This window comes from Falco rusticolus, chromosome 14, assembly GCF_015220075.1.
Source record: "Falco rusticolus isolate bFalRus1 chromosome 14, bFalRus1.pri, whole genome shotgun sequence".
Classification (NCBI taxonomy): domain Eukaryota; kingdom Metazoa; phylum Chordata; class Aves; order Falconiformes; family Falconidae; genus Falco; species Falco rusticolus.
In genome coordinates, this window is record NC_051200.1 from 763,579 (window position 1) to 781,156 (window position 17,578).

The window sequence follows — 17,578 nt, forward strand, 5'->3', positions numbered from 1 at the left end:
GCTGCGAGTGGGCAAAGGGCAGAGCGAAGGGAACCCCGCAGCCGCAGCGAGCGCTCCCGGGGTCCGGTGGTGTAAACTGGGCTGAGATCCCGCCCAGTGCTCGCCCGGCCGGTGCTCAGCACAGGGCTGGTGGGGCGCTGCTGCCATCTAGCGACAGAAATTGGGTACTGCAGAAGGGTTTAGGGTTGGTTAGAGTTAGGGTCAGGGTCAGGGTTAGGGTTAGGGCTGGGGTTAGGTTAGGGTTAGGGTTAGGGTCAGGGTCAGGTTAGGGTCAGGGTCAGGGTCAGGTTAGGGTCAGGGTTAGGTTAGGGTTAGGGTTAGAGTTAAGGTTAGGGTTAGGGTTAGGTTAGGGTTAGGGTCAGGGTTAGGGTCAGGGTTAGGGTTAGGGTCGAGTGGGGGAGATGGGTCGAGTGGGGGGGAGGGGTCCTGTTGGGGGGGTGGGGTCGAATGGGGGGGTGGGGTCAAGTAGGGGTCGGGGTCGAGTGGGGATGTGGGGTCGAGTGGGGGGGTGGATTTGAGAGGGAGGGTGGGATCGAGTGGGGGGGTGGGGTCGAGTGGGCACGTGGGGTCAAATGGGGGGGAGGGGTCAAGTCGGGGGTGTGGTGGAGTCGGGGGGTGGGTTCGAGTGGGGATGTGGGGTCGAGTTGTGGAGTTGGGTTGAGTCGGGGGTGGTGTCCAGTGAGGGGTGGGGTCGAGTCGGTGGGTTGGGTCGATTCGAGGGGTGGGGACGAGTGGGGGGGTGGGGTCGATTTGGTGATTAAGGTCGAGTGTGGGGTGGTGTCAAGTGTAGGGGCTGGAGTCAGTTGGGGTTGTGGGGTCGAGTCGGGGTGTGGGGTCGATTGGGGGGTGGGGTCGAGTGGGGGGGTAGCACGTAATTTATTAGGTGTCCCTAAGCAGTTAGGGGTTTGTTCTCAATGTTGAAACAGAGCAAGGTCTTAAAAAGATCAGTCAGGATGGGTTTGGTACAATGCTCTGGGTGATGCTCCGTTTGTGTGAGGTAAGATGAAAAACTTTGTGTTGAGATAAGGTGAAGACGGCATGGCTGGCCTGTTCCGTTCCACTGACGGTGTTAAAGTTAAGGAATGTAGTCTGAATAATTAGAAAAGGTTCCACTGACCACGTTAAAGGAATGTACTCTGAATAACTAGAAAAGGTAAGGTGAGCACCTGAAGGAGATAAGGAGACCCTGAGTCAAGAGATCGTTGAACAAAGAAAACTGAAAGGTTTACTCCACCTAGATCCCACCTATTATGAATAGAATGATTAGATGTAGAAATCAAACGAATATGTATGTAAAGATGTTGTAACCTCTCATGAAAACTATAAATTACCTGACTTTTCACTGAAAACTTTGGGGCTAGTTTGTCTGGTGTGAACCAGCTGCTACTTACAGACAAAATTTGTCTCGGAGCCGTTACTCTGTGCCATTTTGGCATCAATGTTTAAAAAGGTGCAGCTGAATGTTATGGGATTTTCCCCGATGTTTTGAAGGAGTGCTCCGAAGTACTTTGTTTGTCTCCTTCCTGCAATGGCACATTTCCCTGGCAGATCAGTAGCATCTCTCTTGGGCAGCACAGCTGGCCAGATGTCACTCCCAATTATGTAACAAAAACCCCCACCCTAGTCAAATTATAACTGTATTTTGGAGATGGGTAATTTAATAGTACCAGTTCACAGCTATGCAAGTTCCAATAGTGCAAAACAAAAATCAAACACTTCCACACTGTAAGTATTTTTATTGGATGCACATAAACATACCCACACTTTTTTTAGTAGAAAGTGAATTACCGAGATTTGTTCTTTATTTTTCATTTTGCTCTTTGAAGTTTTACACTTTGGACTTTATTGACCAAGCGAGCAAGACATGCAGCAGCAGCACAAGGGCTGTGGCTGTTGCGGTGGATCCGTAAGCCTGGATTCTGATGATGGTACAGCCTCGTCCTGCGGCCTCATGGGGTTATCTCCCTGAGCGGTGCTGCAAGGGCGGTGGTGTGGTTGAACCTGGCAAGCAGCTAAATACCACACAGGTGGCACTTTGGCTCATTTTGTCCTGCCCCATGCCCCCCCACCCCAGCGGGTTGGGGGATAGAACTGGGGGGGTGGTGGCGGAGTGTTGCTGGTGTCAAATCTGTGGGTTGAGATAAAGACAGTTTAACAGGACAGAAAAGGAAGTGGAATAAGAAAAGAATTAGAGTATACAAGTGATGCACAACGCAGTTGCTCGCCCCCTACTAACTGCTGCCCAGCCGGCTCCCGAGCACGGCCCCCTGGCCAGCTTTCCCCCGGTTTATACACTGAGCATGAAATAAGGTATGGCACAGCCCTTTGGCCAGTGGGTCAGCTGTCCCGGCCGTGTCCCCTCCCAGCCTCCGGTGCCCCCAGCCCTCTCGCTGGTGCGAGGGCGCTGCCGGGCAGCACGCAACAGCGTGTTACTAGCCTGGGGCTCGTCCCACAGCAAATCACAGGTCTGTGCCAGCTACCAGGGGGAAATTAACTCTGTCCCAGGCGGAACAGCTACGGAAGGGATAAGGCATTTTCCAGCACCAGCCGGAGCGTTTGCTTTTGTGCCAGGCACGTGTGCAAACCCGCAACGAGCAGCCGTGACAGCGGCGTTCAGAGTCCAGCCCGCTCGGGCTGCGAGAGGACGCGCCGCGTTCCGAGCGGCCCCGCTCGCCCAGCGCCCCCTTCAGCTCAGCTCCCCCTGCCCCGCACCCGCCCCGCACCCGCCCCAGCCCCTCCGCGCCCCGCTGGGGTCTCCTTCATGTGCCCACATGCCGGGGGGGGGGGGGGGCAGGTCTGGGGCCGGGGGCGTCCGTGCCCTGGGGAGCCCGTCCCGGCGCGGGCACGGAGGGGAGCGTCGCCAAGCCCCCCGGAACGGCGAGCGCGGCTCGGGGAACGACGGCCGAAGCGTCCCGGGGCAGGGGGGGCGCGGGGGCCTCCAGCCCCGCAGCAGGCTCGCTCCCGGGGCTCGCTCCCCGCCGCCGCCCGCGGGTGCGTCCGCGCCCCCTCGGCGCCGGGCGAGGGGCTGCGAGGGAGCCCGGGGGAGGGGTCGGGCCAGGGCCCCTTTCCCCGCGGGGCTCCGGCTGAGGGCCGGGGCGGGGGGACCCCGGGGCGAGGGGACCCCGCGGCGGGCAGCGGGGCCGGCGGCGGCGGCCCCTCCCTGTAGCGGGGCGGCTGCCGGCGGCGGGGCCGGGGCGGGGAGCGGAGCGGCCGCTGAGCGCCGCCGGGCCGCGCCCGCGCCGGGGCAGGTGAGCGGGGGCCGGGGCGGCGAGCGGCGGGCGCGGGGGAGAGCGCCGGGGGGGCGGCGGGGCCCGGGCCGGGGCGGGGAGCGGGGCCGGGGGGGCCGGAGCCGCGCTGGGGGCCCGGGGGCAGCGCTGCCGGGGGGCGGCCGCGCCGTGTCGGGAGCGCCGGGCGGTGCCGGCTGCCGGCACTCGGCTGCGGCCGCGCTGCCCGGGCCGTGCCGGGGGCTGGCGGCGCTGCGGGCCGGAGCGGCGCCGGGGGCGCTTTGCTGCGGGGGGCGAGCCCGGCGGGGGCGGCGAGCGGGCCCGAGGGGGGGCTCCTTCCGCCGCGGCCCCGGGGGGGGCGGCCCGGGGGCCCCGAGAGCCGGGGGGGGGGCGGCGGCGGCGGCGGCTGGCGCCTCCCCAGAGCTCCCCCGAGCCTGCCGCTGCCCCGCTCGCCCCGCGCAGCTGCCCCCCGCAGCCGGGCCCGCAGCCCCCCCGCCCCCGGCCCTGCCGTGACGGCTCAGCCGGGCCCGGTGCGCCGGGCGCTGCCTTGGCGCGGGTGCCGGTAGCCCCGGTGCGGGCAGGGAGCGGCGCCTGCGGAGCCCCCGCGGCAGGGGGGGGTCGGCCGGGCACGGGGGGAGACTGCTCCGGGGGGGATTAGAGAGAACGGGCCCCTCACGGGAGCGCACATGCTGCAGGAGGCTTTTTTCGGGTAAAATGCAGCTGCCGCTGTCAGGGTGGCTGCCAGGCAGGGCATCGACGGTTCAAGGGTTTTGCTGTTCTGGGCTTTTTCAGACGAGCTCGTTCGGTGGTGGAACTTGACAGTCAGTGAATAACCCACATGGGGCAGAGGAGTTGTCCCAGGTTCGGCAGCTGCAGAATGAGCCCTCTGATCCTGCTGGAAACGCTGAGCAGAAGCCTGAGGAGGGGAGATGAAATAGCAGTAAGTTCTCACCGGAGCAAAAGCATGGAGTTTTGTCCTTGAAGTATGCCTTACCTCCTCAGATTTTTTGCATTCATTGCACAATTTGCATTCATTGCACAAATTTTCATCCATTTGCCATTTTCATCTCTTGAGTGCCTCTGGTTTTCTCCTGTGTTGCACAGCTGCACGCAGCTGGCTGGGGAGAGCTGGCTGGCCTCGTGTACAGAGAGCAGCACGCGTCCCTCCAGCTCAGCCAGCCCCGTCCGCAGGCTGGTGCTGCATTCCGTCTTTTTCTGAATGCTGGATGTTCAGCGGCCACAATTCATTTTCTCCCTTGTGAGTCAGAAAAGTGACATTGTACTCCTCTGGGAGTACATGGTGTCTTTGAAGGCATTATGCTTACTGCTTTATACTATACGTTGTGTGCCATCCCGCACTGATTCTTGGTGAGTAAAACACGAAGGAACTAAAGTTTGACAAGAAAGTGGCTTGGGGTTTTATTTTTTGATAGATGCATTTGACATTCCTTCTTGTAGTTTGTCTTCATCTGTGAGGTCCTTGTTTAATTAAAAGTAGTAGTTAAATTCCAGAAGGGAAACTGAAACTAACTTGATGTCAGGGACATGCTGATCTGGGGAGAGATTAGAAGTACTGGAACAGTTGTGCGTATGTACCATAAGAAAAGTGTTGTCCAGAGGTTGCTATAGTAGTAGTATGAAGCCAAGAGGATGAGTGGCAATTAAGTCATTCCTGTGAGCTCACAGTGTGCCACAGGCAAACCTCAAGATGTTCCCTGCTTTGGAGTTTGTTCCTCTCTCTGTTGGTGGTGATTAGTTGGAAAGCAAGCCTATAGAAAAGCCTCTATCCTGTCCTTTCACCCACATTTTGGGCATGTAATGCACAAAGATGAAAGATTTGGAAGGGGCAAAATAACTAGTTAACAATTGTTAACTAATACACAGAATACACATGATACTGAGGCAAACGACTCAGGGGAAGGGTATGTGAGGGTGAGAATAAGTTAAACAACTAACAAATAAAAAAAATAATTTGCAGTTGCATTAGCTAGGACCCTTCTTCTAGGTGATTCATGTCTTTGCTGTGCCAAATTATACCGAATATACCAATAATCAATATCCTGGCTGCCAAAGTCTTCTAAAATTACTCTCAACATTTTTTTGTTTATGAGGCTTAGAAGTTCCTCTAGGAGGCCACATATCCATGGGTCCTCCTCTAGTACGAGTCAGGAATGGCCATTCCTCCTGGCACAAAATAATGAATTTTCATTTCAGCAAAGCCTGTGCCGGGGGTATCTTTTCCCAGTTCTCTAAAACCTCAGCAAGGGCTGCCCCCCTTCCAATGCTGGGTCTATTTTCCATTCTTATCAAATTGATTACCTTCCTCACCAGTCTGCGATTTTTAAAATTTAAACGCAAGAGCACTTTCAGGTCTGTGTCTGGAATTACCCATGTCCAAGTCTCATCAGGTGATTTCACCTAGTTGCCGGCAGCTTTGGTTTGGTATAATCACAACTTTGTTAAATTTGGTTTGCTTTAATCACAACTCAGAGCTGGGCTACCACCCCAGCGAGTGGCAGAGCAAAGGGATACAGCACGGCTTATATACACTTACCAAATCATTAGTCAGTGTCCGAAGTTTTTAGAAGTTTCCTTTGGTCGTGTCAGTTCTGCAAATCCCTCACCTGACCCTGTCCCAGCTGACTGATCTATTCGGTTCCAGTCTCTGCCTGGGTTCCAGGCTCCTCCTCGGATCATGATCTCTGCCAGCTTTAACTCACACACTCCTTCAAGCACACTTAGTCTTTGAACAAGCAATTCCTAGTCACATCTACTAATTTTTCTAGAAATTGTGCACCTGTGTGCACAAATGGATGATCTGTTGTTTCTCTGTTCTCCCACTGATTAACTGGACTGGGTGTTAAACCAGGCTTGGATTAGGGCTATACTGGGGACGAGGCCTGGTTCTGCCACTTTAGCTGCTTCAGCACTTTAAATTTCCTAATTCAAAACACATTGTCTTTAACAAGCAATAACAGAACAATGGAGAACAATTAACAATGGTTTGGCCACTGCTGATGACAATTGCTGTTTCTAGTGTATATTGCTATATGCCATGTTTATGAAACCTGGATCTGCGGGAATAAAAATGTTCTGTTTCATGCCCACAGGTGAGCTCCCTGAGATGAGCATCCACATTTTAACAAGCCTTTAAATCAAAGGCTGTAAACGAGAGTCAGTCTGCACAGCCAGCTGGGAATCTTCTGTTGTTCCAGGCACATCTCTTTGTCCCGTTCAATACCTTGTCTGTGTGATTTGCCTTTTTGTCTGTCTTGTGCTCTCCTGCTAAAGACTTCATAGGCCTCAGTCTTCTGATATTGCTCCAGCTCCCGCATCTAATGCTCCTTATCTCTATCTGCTCTCCAGGAGTTTCAGGGAGTTGCCTCCCCTTCAGGAGGAAGGGAAGAAAAACAACTTGCCAGATGAAGTGCTGATCCATTTCACCTGTGCAAACAGGAAAGGAGTGAAGAAACAATGAGAATGTACGTGAGATGCAAAGACACAGGATTTCTGGGTAATATTACTGTATTCTGGTGTGTGTCCGTCCCTTGTTTTTTTCAAATTCAAATCACTATTCTTTTCACTCTTTTTTGTTAGATCTAGAAGTAGCCTGCTGCTAAGCTGCTCAACTGAACTGAGTATCACCTACGCAGGGACTTCAGAATTCCCTTTCTGTGCCAGGATTAAATGCTGCCAAGCAGGAATGCGTGAACAGATCAAGCTTTAACGTTCAGAGCTGTAACCGTGGGGTTCCAATATGCCCTTGTTTTTTTGCCCCACAGACAAAAATGCACTACCATTCTACAACCACACACTTTTCCCATCTGAGAGGCAAACAAAACATCATGGCTATTGGAAAAGAGTAGCATAAAGATAAAAGAGCCTAGGTGATATCAATTTAAGCTATCTACGTTTAGGTTAAAAGAAAACTTCAGGCTAGGAAGGAAAAAAATATTTCACACGTGCATAATAGAATGAGGTTAACTGGAGAATTCTTTAGGGGAACCGATGAACTGAAAACCATTTAAGGAATGGTCACAACACTTGCTAAAGGGATCCTTTCCAGGAAAAAAAAAAAAGTTGAGCAAGTTTTTTACCCAGTGAGTTTAAAATTCAATGGAAATAAGTATTCAATCAGAGTGAACATTAGTCACTGGGTATGCCTTTTATTTTCATTATGTCATCGCAACAATACATGCAATAGTTATAAATTTCATGCATTTGCAAACCTGTTTTGATGCTGCTGAGGACACAGTTAACATTCTGGATTGGGGTGCAGATTTAATGATGCTGGGTTTGCATTTCTTTTGGACACTGTATTCTTCCAGAAGACATTAATTCTCCTCTTCTGTCTCCAGCAATGTGCTGCTGCCAGAGTACAGTAATCGACTCAAAAACAGAAGAAGTTTTTCCTCAGCTTGTGTCTTGGATGGATTGTTTTGAATCAGTAAGAAGGAGTTCTACTGAGCTACCTGTAAGTAGATGTCCTAGGTTTTCTAGCACAGATCTATACAGTTCTATAAATATTTCTTTATATTTATATATATATATTTCTTACAAAACTTAAACAAGAAGAATGATTTTTAGGGTGTTTGCTCTATGACTATAGTAATGGTCTTTTTCTAGGGGAGACTCACCTAGAAAAAAGTTTGGTCAGCTCGACCAGTCCTTATTTCAGCCAATTCCAGTCAGCTCAGCGGTCCTTATGCTCACCACGCACAACAAGAAGTAGCAGGACTACAAGGCTGGAACAGGGGAAGTGCCAGACTTTCCCTTCAACTGTTGTATTGGACAACTAGTTTGCTAGCTGCTGCAGCTCAGACACTTTTCCCCTGGGTTGTGGGACACTAACCCACACGCGGTAGTATACTATGACTCCACCACTTGCTTCAGGAGAACGACTTCATATTTGTTAGCTAACCAAAACCAAGCTTACTCAGCTTCAACAGGAATGTTGGGCTGTTGTATTAGGGATGGGGGCTCCCAAGCAGCAGTGGCCTTCAGTGCCACAGTCAAAAAGGGCAGGAGAAAACGCAGGGAAGGAAGTACTCAGCAGCCTTTCCCTGGCCTGCTATAGGCTAGACTCACCATTTTACTCCAAAAAGGACAGATGCCCTGGGGTTTTAAAAAGCAGCACACAGAATAGAGATTTGAACTCAATCTCCTTCTTCCTAGATAAAAAAAATAAAAAAAAAATCTGTCTCGGGCATGATAACAATATGTTAAGGGCAAGGCGTAGAGGGGCAGAATGTCTTACTCTCTTCCCCCCCTCTCCCAGCAGACAGCAACATCATTCTCACTACAGATGTGTTACCAAATCAACGGCTTTACCTTTGACACACATCCTCAGTTATGGTTAACATGCTGTGCCTATGCACCATTTTATAGTATCTCTGTATAAGTTACATTCTGCAAGCTTAGTGAAAAGTGACAAAAGGAACCCTTGTTTTTTGCATCATCCCACTTTTTGTCCAGCCATCGTAAAAACTTTTAAGCATTTTGTCCTTGAAGTATTTTCAAAAGCTTAAATGTCCTGATAAATTCATGTGATGCCATCAAATTGCACTGTGACTTAACTACTGCTTTGCTGTAATTCATAATTCCAGGCTTCCCTTGAATTTGGAAGGGCTTTGCAACATTGCCATATAACCTCTGTATTTCACCCCAAGAGAAACAATTCTGACTGGGAGTGTTCATGTCTTTGTCACATAAATGCCAAGGTAAAAACCCTAAAATGTTCGGTAGCATCAGAAGTGCCCCACAAACTGACCCATTTTGTTGGGCAGTTCTTTTTATTGTGGCCAGGGTTTCCACAACAAAAACAAATGTTTGATGGTGGACGTGGATCCCAGGGGTCTTTCATGTAACTAGAAGTTTTTTGTAAAAGAAAAAAAAAAAAAAAAGGAAAACATATGCATGTATCTATCTTCTTAAAACAAACATCTCTACAATGTTCCCATAACCTTCAAAGAACATACCTGACAGTTACTTGACTGGGTTGTATTCACAGCAAGACTGTATCATCGTAGCCTGTACTTTATCCTCTTTGGTAGCATTGTCTTCAGCCAGGTTGTCAGTCTGTTGATCAGGTAATTATTATTTGATGCTCATGTTAGGCTACAAATAGGCTTTGTTTCTACCTTGCATCAAGACTTGTGTAGCCAATCGCATTTTCTTCCAAGCGGACTGAAGCTATGTTTAGAAAAAAGTACACCAGGCAGCATTTTGAAGCTGACCTTTAAGCTCCAGACTGGTTGAAGAAGCTAGCCACGGTACATTTAACTGAGATGCATGCAAGTAGCATTATTTATGTTTTGCAGCATCAAAAGGACACACAACCTAAGAGTTGTCGCAGATGCTTTTGCTTGCTGAAATTCAGCTTCAGACCCAGAAGCACTAAACGGAGTCAAGCTTTTGATAATTCCTCAGCAAGGGATTTAAGAATTTTCTGTTGGTTCTGGATTTTCTGTTGGTTTTTGTCTGCCCACAAACTCTGCTTCTGGCCAGGAAAAGGAGTCCTTAACAGCAGCTCTTGCCAAGTGCAACGGAACTGCAGGCCCAACACGTACTCAGAAGCTACTCTTTGTTGATCTTAAATGATTCCAAAGCCATCCTCAGCGCTCCTTTTCTAAGCAATCACCCTTTGACACCCAAAAGGAAACCTTTGGGATCAACGTGTCCCCAGGGAGGGCTTGACACAAACCCTCTGCTCAGACCTGCTGTCCTGTGATGCCTGCCAGCAGAGCTGGTGACATGAGTGCTCCTTCTCTGTCTCCGTTGAGGATAATAAGGATAGCAAAGCCCTCCCGTTTGTCTTGTTGATGGGATTGGGGCTTACGCAGCTTGAAAGGCAGTGAGGGAGTGCTAACAGGCAGCCCTGCCAGCCAGCCTGAAGGGCAGGGGGGATGTGAAAAGCAGCTTGGGGCCGCCTGAGAACTAGCACAGGCATTTACGGAGGGAACGCGTGGGAGCAGGGTGTTCTCTCGCTTTCACTCTCTGGGAACGTGCAATCCATTCCTTCCCTCAGAATCTCTCATCTCTAAGTGAGAGACAGTCAACGTTTTAACTAACGTTTTACAAAACGCCTCTTTGTAAATACCTACACCTACACCTACACATTCTGTTAAAGTAGCAAAGAGTATGCTTCCCATAAAGAAGTACCTGAAATTTGAGAAATTTTGCAGACTCTTTGATGACCATCTGAATTGTGGACCTGATCACCTGATTGGTGGATCCCATTTTAAACTCTCTTTAAAGAAACGGAGATTTAGGAATGATACCACTATGGAAATAGGCAGCTAGGCATTTCACAGGAATTAGAAAAGACTGCGTCAGCTACAGCTGGTGGCTATCAGCTCCAATATTTTGAAGATTAGTGGCAAACTATTTCAAAAACTTGTTGACAGCTCTTTTCTAGAAATGTAATGCTTATTTTAAGAAATCATTTGTGTAGTGCATTGCAAAAGTTGGAAAAACCCCACCATTCTTCTTCCTTGTAAAAGAAAGAAAAAAACGGTTTACAGTTCTCTTCCTCTTCATTGTACTCCTCATTCTCATCTTCACCACTGAGGTGTATAATCAGTGTAGAGCGTGTTGGTCTTAAAATAGTCTCTTGAATTCTGTGTGATTCTTTATGATGGGCTGGATGCAGAATCCCTTCCTGGAGACCCTGTTGCAATGCAGCAGCTACAGAAAAGAATGTTATATTTATTTTGTTAGGGGGAAGTAGAACATGAAATCTGGGTTCAGACCAGCAGGCGCAGTTTTGAAATCATTATCATGCTGAAGGAATACTTAAATGGACCAGTTGTGCCTTTTAGGAAAACTCGTCTGCAGTGGCTGGCAAAAAAACTTCTTCCAGCTACAGAGAATCTGAAAAAAGATGGACACAACAATGGACAGGGGAGGCACTGCTGAATAAAGCCTTTAGACAGCATAAAAAGCATGACTAACCCCTGATTTCTCATTTCTATATAAAAAATGCAAATCTAAGGAGTTCTATAAAAATGAAAGAAGTGTTGTATTTTATTTGGTTTTAAGCTTTTTGTCAGCTTTCCCAACTTAAAGACTGTCCATTGCATGTTTAGTTAGAGCTCCCAAAACAGAAGCCACATTTCGTAGTGTAGCCTAAGCCCTCTGTACTGCTGGCTTGTGCCGAAGCAGCAAAGGTATGAAGAAAAACCCCAAAACACCATTGGTGAGGGGTGCGTGTGCTTGTTTGACACAACAGTTTTATTGTCCAAGGAGCTGCATTTTAAAGATGGATCTTCAATTTTTGAAAATCGCAGGCCAAGTTTACACTGCAGCACAGTGAAGGTGTCACAGAGGTACCTTGGTGCCAAGAACCCAGCTCAGCAGAGTTGTGAGCTTCTCCTTTGCCTCATTTAACCTGCTTCCTAATAGACCGAGTGCTGGCCAAGTTCTGTGGTTCCCAGTGCTCATCCCAGCTTGACCAGAGCCAGATCAGGAGTGTCTACCTTATGTGGCTACAATTTCCGAAACTTCCTGCACAGCATTCTGTAACTGCTGTTAATACTCGTAGCTGTACTGGTGTAAGGGTTATTTGTAGTGTGCAAGTAAAAATGCCTTGCCAGTTTGTGAAATCTGAAATGGACCTAAGGATAACCCAGTGATCTGGACGGTACCTCCATATGGACCACATGGCCCATGGACCGAGCTGCAGCATAGGGAAACTCCTGACGTCTGGTTCAAAGCAAGCCTCTTCCACCTGGTTTTGCTGCAGGTGGCTGTTTGGTTGACCTTTCTTTTAAAAAGAAAATAGCACTGGGAATTCAGTCTGGGGTCTTTGAGAGGGAGAGTGAGAAGAAGCAAGCCTCAGGCAGGGTGAGAGTTTTGGTCTCTGTGAATGTTATCTCCAGGAGGAGATAGCCATGGCAACCGCTGCTGCTGTGCAGATGTTTGCAAAACAAGTCTGTGACATAAGAGGAAAGGTTTGGAAGGCGTTTTTACTACCTTCCCCAAGACTGTTCACATTCAAGTAAAAGTTTCTCTGCTTGGAGATATTCGGAGCCCGCCTGGATGTCATTCTGTTCAACCTGCTCTGGCTGAACCTGATTTAGCAGGGGGTTGGACTAGGTGATCTCCAGAGGTGCCTTCTGACCCCGACCGTTCTGTGATTCTGTGAAAATCATCTCGGTTACTGAGATTTGAGTACATTTTTTCCCCAGTTCCTTCAGCGTCATTTGGAAAATGGAGGAAGGAATTGCATATGGGGACATTTGGAACTTGAGGGGGTGTCATGTTAAGAAGTGAGGTTTCCTCAAGCCCTTTCTATTTGATCAGCCCGTCGGTTTCCCAAGAAAGACGAGACCCTTGTGCCTGACCAGCCTGCCCACCATCTGCACTTTGACAGACCACCGTATCAGGGGGTGATTTGACCAACCTTTTCAGGGAGCCCCGCTGACAGCGTCACTGAGTCAAATCCCGTGTATTGACTACTCAAATCTCTGAGGATTTATACAAAACATGGACTTCACCTGAAGGCTTTTATTATCCAATGTACAAGTTTGTGGTAGAATAAGGTTCAAAGGTTGCTGGTGATAGCACACTGACTGCAAAAGAAGCTGAAAACCATACGGCTAACAACAGCTAGCGTGCGTTAGTCACAGAATAAAGTTCTTGCCCGGTAGCCATTCCTGTGTGGGAGAAGACAAGTTCCGCCCGTCGACTGATCCCTGAAGTTACAATGGAGTCTTCCCTAACTTCTCCCCTCCTTTGTTCACTCTCTAGGCTTCATATGAGCAGGCATATGATAGCACAGATGAGGATGAAGTCTGCTGACCAGTTTTCACATCAGAGCATCTGGGGGAGGGGAAAGAAAAAAAAAGGAAAAAAAAAGTGATGTCTGTTTAGGGCTGCTCTTGCAGCTTTCACTGGGGCTCGCTCATTTACTTGGAACGGTTTCTATGACAGTGAGAAGTCATGTCAAGTCTACAAATGGGAAATTCATTTGGGGTCTTCCCACGGGGTCTACCCCTGTCACAGCAAGACCTTGTCTTCCTATGCACCATGGCCTCCATTTAATAGAATCATAAAATCACCGAAGGGTTTGGGTTGGAAGGAACCTTAATGATCATCTAGTTCCGACCACCTGATATGGGCCAGGACACCTTCCAGTAGACCAGGTTGCTCAAAGCCCCATCCAACCTGTCCTTGAAGACTTCCAGGGAGGGAGCATGCACAGCTTCTCAGGGCAACCTCTTCCAGTGTCTCTCCACCCTCACCGTAAACAAATTCTTGTAATACTGACTCTGCATCTACCCTCCTTAAGTTTAAAACTGCTGCCCCTCACCCTACCACTACACTCCCTGATAAGGAGTCCCTCTCCATCTTCCCTGTAGGCCCCCTTCACGTACTCTTCTGTCTATCGGCCAGCTACCGATAGCAGACAAGGAGCAGTTTACATCAGGGCAGCAGCCCAAAGCCCAGCAAGGGAAGGTAAGGACTGCTGGGGGGTAGTTCACATGCATCAGCACTGGATGATGCAGGTAGTCACTGTCTCCTAAGACAGACTCAGTAGGATCAGAAGAAAAAACAGCAAAACCGGGAAAAGGAAATGCATTCCGGACACGTTTTAGTACTGCCTATTACCTGACATAAAACAGCAAATAGGCTTGCTGCTTGAGAACTGTGTTCAGGTCAGAACAATTCACAGACACATCATCCATCTGGTACCACAGCCCGTTGCTGGCCTGTCAAAGAAAGGCAAGGACATCTGGAGATGAACCGCATAGTTTCTCCAGAACAACACGGGCAGAAAAATGGAGAAGCAAGAGTCCACCAACCCAAATCCCATCCAGCCAGTAAGGAGACCTTCTCCCCCAAAACCCTGGCTACCAGAAACACTGCCATCAAAGTTTGCCTTCCCCAGCACACATTCCTCCCCGCTACGAAGGAAGTGGCTCTTTACCTTTGTGTAGCAGAGAAAGTGACCTTGACGACAGCTGTCACCGATGTGCACCACAACAGCATATAAGGCATAAGGGAGCAGTTCTGCAGCTGCCTGAGATATGTATGGCCGGAGATCAAAGCACGGGGGGTACTGCACAAACTGCGGAGAGACCGAGAGGGCTCAGGAAGGATCCTGGAATACTACATGAAATATCCAGCCAAGACCAGAGGCCAGCAGTGTAGAAATACATCCTTGGGGCTCATCAACACTCGGTTTTCCCTGAAGCAAGACATCATGCTGGTGGCATTGGTGGCAAGAGACTGTTCTTGGCTGAAACAGCTTGGTCAGGGCGGAGTATATGCTTGCCTTCCCATGGGAGCTCTCCTCTCCCCAGAAGGGAACATGAGAAGCTCCACCTGAACAGTTTGTGACAGAGTGCCCTGGTTTGGCAAATCTGCTCCAGGAAGAGAAAGAGTTGCCCTCCACTTGCCTACACACCTTGTGGATCTTCTCGCCAGTGGCATCAGCTATGTTCAGTTGCAGCGTGAGAACCCTGGGCACGCGATCGATTGTAACCTTCTTGAAGGCTGTAACCATCTTGTCACACCTTGAAACCAAGCAGAGAGCCAAGTGCTGAAAAGCACCCTGTCTTGCCCCAAGGCGGCCAGACAACCTTTCCTGTCTCGCACATCCTTACGCTATGCTAAGACTCTTCAGTACCATAAGGCCATATGAAAAAAAAAGTTGTCTCTCATGATTGTGCATTGAAGCTACTTCTGCTCGATGACACGCAGCACTTTCACGCAGGAACAAGTATTAATCGGTTGTCAGTAATCATCTTACTTGCTACATCGAAAGCTGTTTTCACCACCCAGTTGCTCAGGTTTCACAAAGTTCTCCAGAGCCGCGGTGACAGATGAGGCTGCCTGGAGGCGTGAGAAAGGAGAGCTCTGAGCTGGGGGAAATGCCCTCGCCCAAGCACTCAGGAGGAGTTGCCCACAAGACACAGGTGGCTGCCGCTGAGGAGACCCACCGTGACCCTGCAAACCATGGCCAGAGGGAGATGGAAAGAGGGTATGATGCCAAACATTTCCCTCATTTCCCAGAGGTTCCTGGCATTACGAAGAGCTACCTCACCGTGCCACCGCTCAGTTCAGCTACTGACGGTGTGCAGGGTCGTCAGTAATGAAAACAACACAAGCCATCAGCCTAGGAGCCAGATGGGTATTGAGGGAGGGCAAAGAGAAGAAGGCTGAGAGTCCCTCAGGGGTGCTGAGGGGATAATGCATGCTTGTGCAGCTTAAAGCCAGCACCTCCAAGGGAGACCACTGCCATGGCCTTTGCAGAAGGACACCATCCATACTGCTTCCCACCCCCACCGAGCTCTCTTGTGTTCACAGCAGACATTTTTAAGATAACTGTGTTGATTCTAGAAAGCTACAAGGGGCTTCGGACGCCTTGAAGCACAGTGACAAACTCTCTTACTTTGATATCCAAAGAAATATCCAGGAAGGACAAACAGGAATCAAAAACGGCATTGCAGCTGCAGCACGTGACTGGAAGGCAAATGGAAATGCTCAGCAATAGGGGAAGTCGACTGACTGTGCTGGTTGATGCTCTTCATCCCTACTAGAGCCAGCCACATGCTCATCTCTTTCTCACAGGCAGACAGCAGGGCACAGACGAGTCCAAGGAGAGCAATGGTTGTGGAAACATACCTCTGGATCTCATAAAGCCCCCAAATATTTGATGGATGATGGTAGTTGCTTGAGTAGAGATGTCCCAGCTGGAAGGAAATGGGAAGGCAGAGAGTTACCTCCTCCAAGAGTTTTCCTTTGTCTGGAAGCCCTGGCCATAGGGTTTCCTTGATGGGGATACATCAAGGAGACCAAAAGGCTTGGGAACACTGAAAGGTAGTTTGATTGTGCTTACTCGCTGTGTCCACTCATACAAGCCCTGTGCATGGCAGTTACAGTACAGCGGAAGAATTCACAGGCGTCCCCTGGCATGCCAAGCTTGAAACATTCTCCTATTTCTAAAAAAGAAGAAGTTAGTACTTCAGTCCTATAATAACAGAGGATAACGTGTCAAAGCACCTGGGATGACTTACGCGGGAGGGCATTGATGATGGCCGTGGGCATGATGGCGCTGGCTGACGTGTGCAAGACATCGTTAACATGTGCTTCCATGATGCACATCATGCAGAAGCCTTGCTGGCGACCTGAAGAGCGAGGAAGGGGAGCAAGCTTCTCAGGTTAGAAAAATACCCATAGCAATGGGTAACCTCATGGAGATCTTGGAGTTCTAAGAACAGCCTCCACTCCTCCCAAGGTGCCCCACAAGCCCAGGACATCTTAGTGCACAGTAAACTTTCTTGAGAGCTTCACTGACAGAAATTTTCTGTGCAACCGGCAGAGAGTTTAACTTGCAGGAATAGGGAACGACACCCAGGGCTAGAAGGAGGCATCTTTCTGACAGTGCACACACCTCGATACGACAAGCAGCTTCCAGGCTTGAGTGTTCCAAGAACACTGACTTGGGAGCAGCTGACAAAGAAAGGCTACTTTTCACCTGCCTCTAATTCCATGTTCTGGGGGTCCTTGGGAAGTGCCCGACAGATTGACAAGGAGATGTTCCTATAAATACTCACAGGAGCCGCTGTGCTCTCGAGAGAGCAGGTAGCTGGCAAGAGGTGGGGTGTATGTCAGGCACTGCAGGACAACGTTGACAAAGCACGTAGTGCCTGGGTTCCAGAGGCCTGCTCCAGCTCTCTGTCTTTGCTGCCACTCCATGCAAATCTTCTCTGGGGGAAAGAGGATCCTTTGTGGCAGAGCCATTCCATCGGCAACCACTGCAGGGAAATGATGTTTGAGAAGAGTTGAGACGGTACTGTTGCGCAAAAGCATATTTGAAAAGTTGAGTTGTCTGCAGGCGCACCCAGGACAGCCAGCTCCAACCCCCAAGCCAGAAACATTGCGGGAAGCCCAACACTGCCACTGGAATTCACTGGTGAGGAAAGCGTTTTGGAAAATGGTCTGTTCACCTGCTTACTTTGCTGGAAGTCCAACAAACCCACACTCTGATTTCTGGGCTTGGGCTACCTGTCTTTCCCTCTAGAGTCTTGCATTATCAGGTCAAGTCTTCCCTTTCGCTGGCTGTAACTTGATGAAAACAAGCAAGCACCTAGCCCAGAAGGGAACCCTACTGACCTCAGGTCATTCTACTAGCAATGTCATCATTCAAAGGCTTGTATAGAATGGCAGAGGAGTGACCAAATGTGTTTTCCTGCGTCCAGTCGAAATGCCCTGGGTAGGTCTGGCTGCTCTCAGGAAACACCCTGGAATTCCCTCGAGGCTGTCAGCACATCAGTATTCAGGGATGGAGCACCAGCCGTGCCCATTGCATTTGGGGGTTCACAAAGCCCAAGCCTGCTGGCGAAGCC

The 17,578-nt window shown here is 49.8% G+C and overlaps 1 long non-coding RNA gene and 1 pseudogene across 1 annotated transcript; one reads left to right on the plus strand and one right to left on the minus strand.

Annotated features, from left to right (window-relative positions):
• Positions 1-1,716: 1,716 nt before the first annotated feature.
• Positions 1,717-3,987, minus strand: LOC119157277. Its single transcript, XR_005107483.1, has 2 exons — positions 3,901-3,987; positions 1,717-2,128 (listed from the first exon to the last, which is right to left on the minus strand). It is a non-coding gene; the product is annotated as an uncharacterized LOC119157277 (long non-coding RNA).
• The window catches only part of LOC119157274, a 40,957-nt pseudogene continuing 27,221 nt past the window's right edge, over positions 3,843-17,578 (plus strand).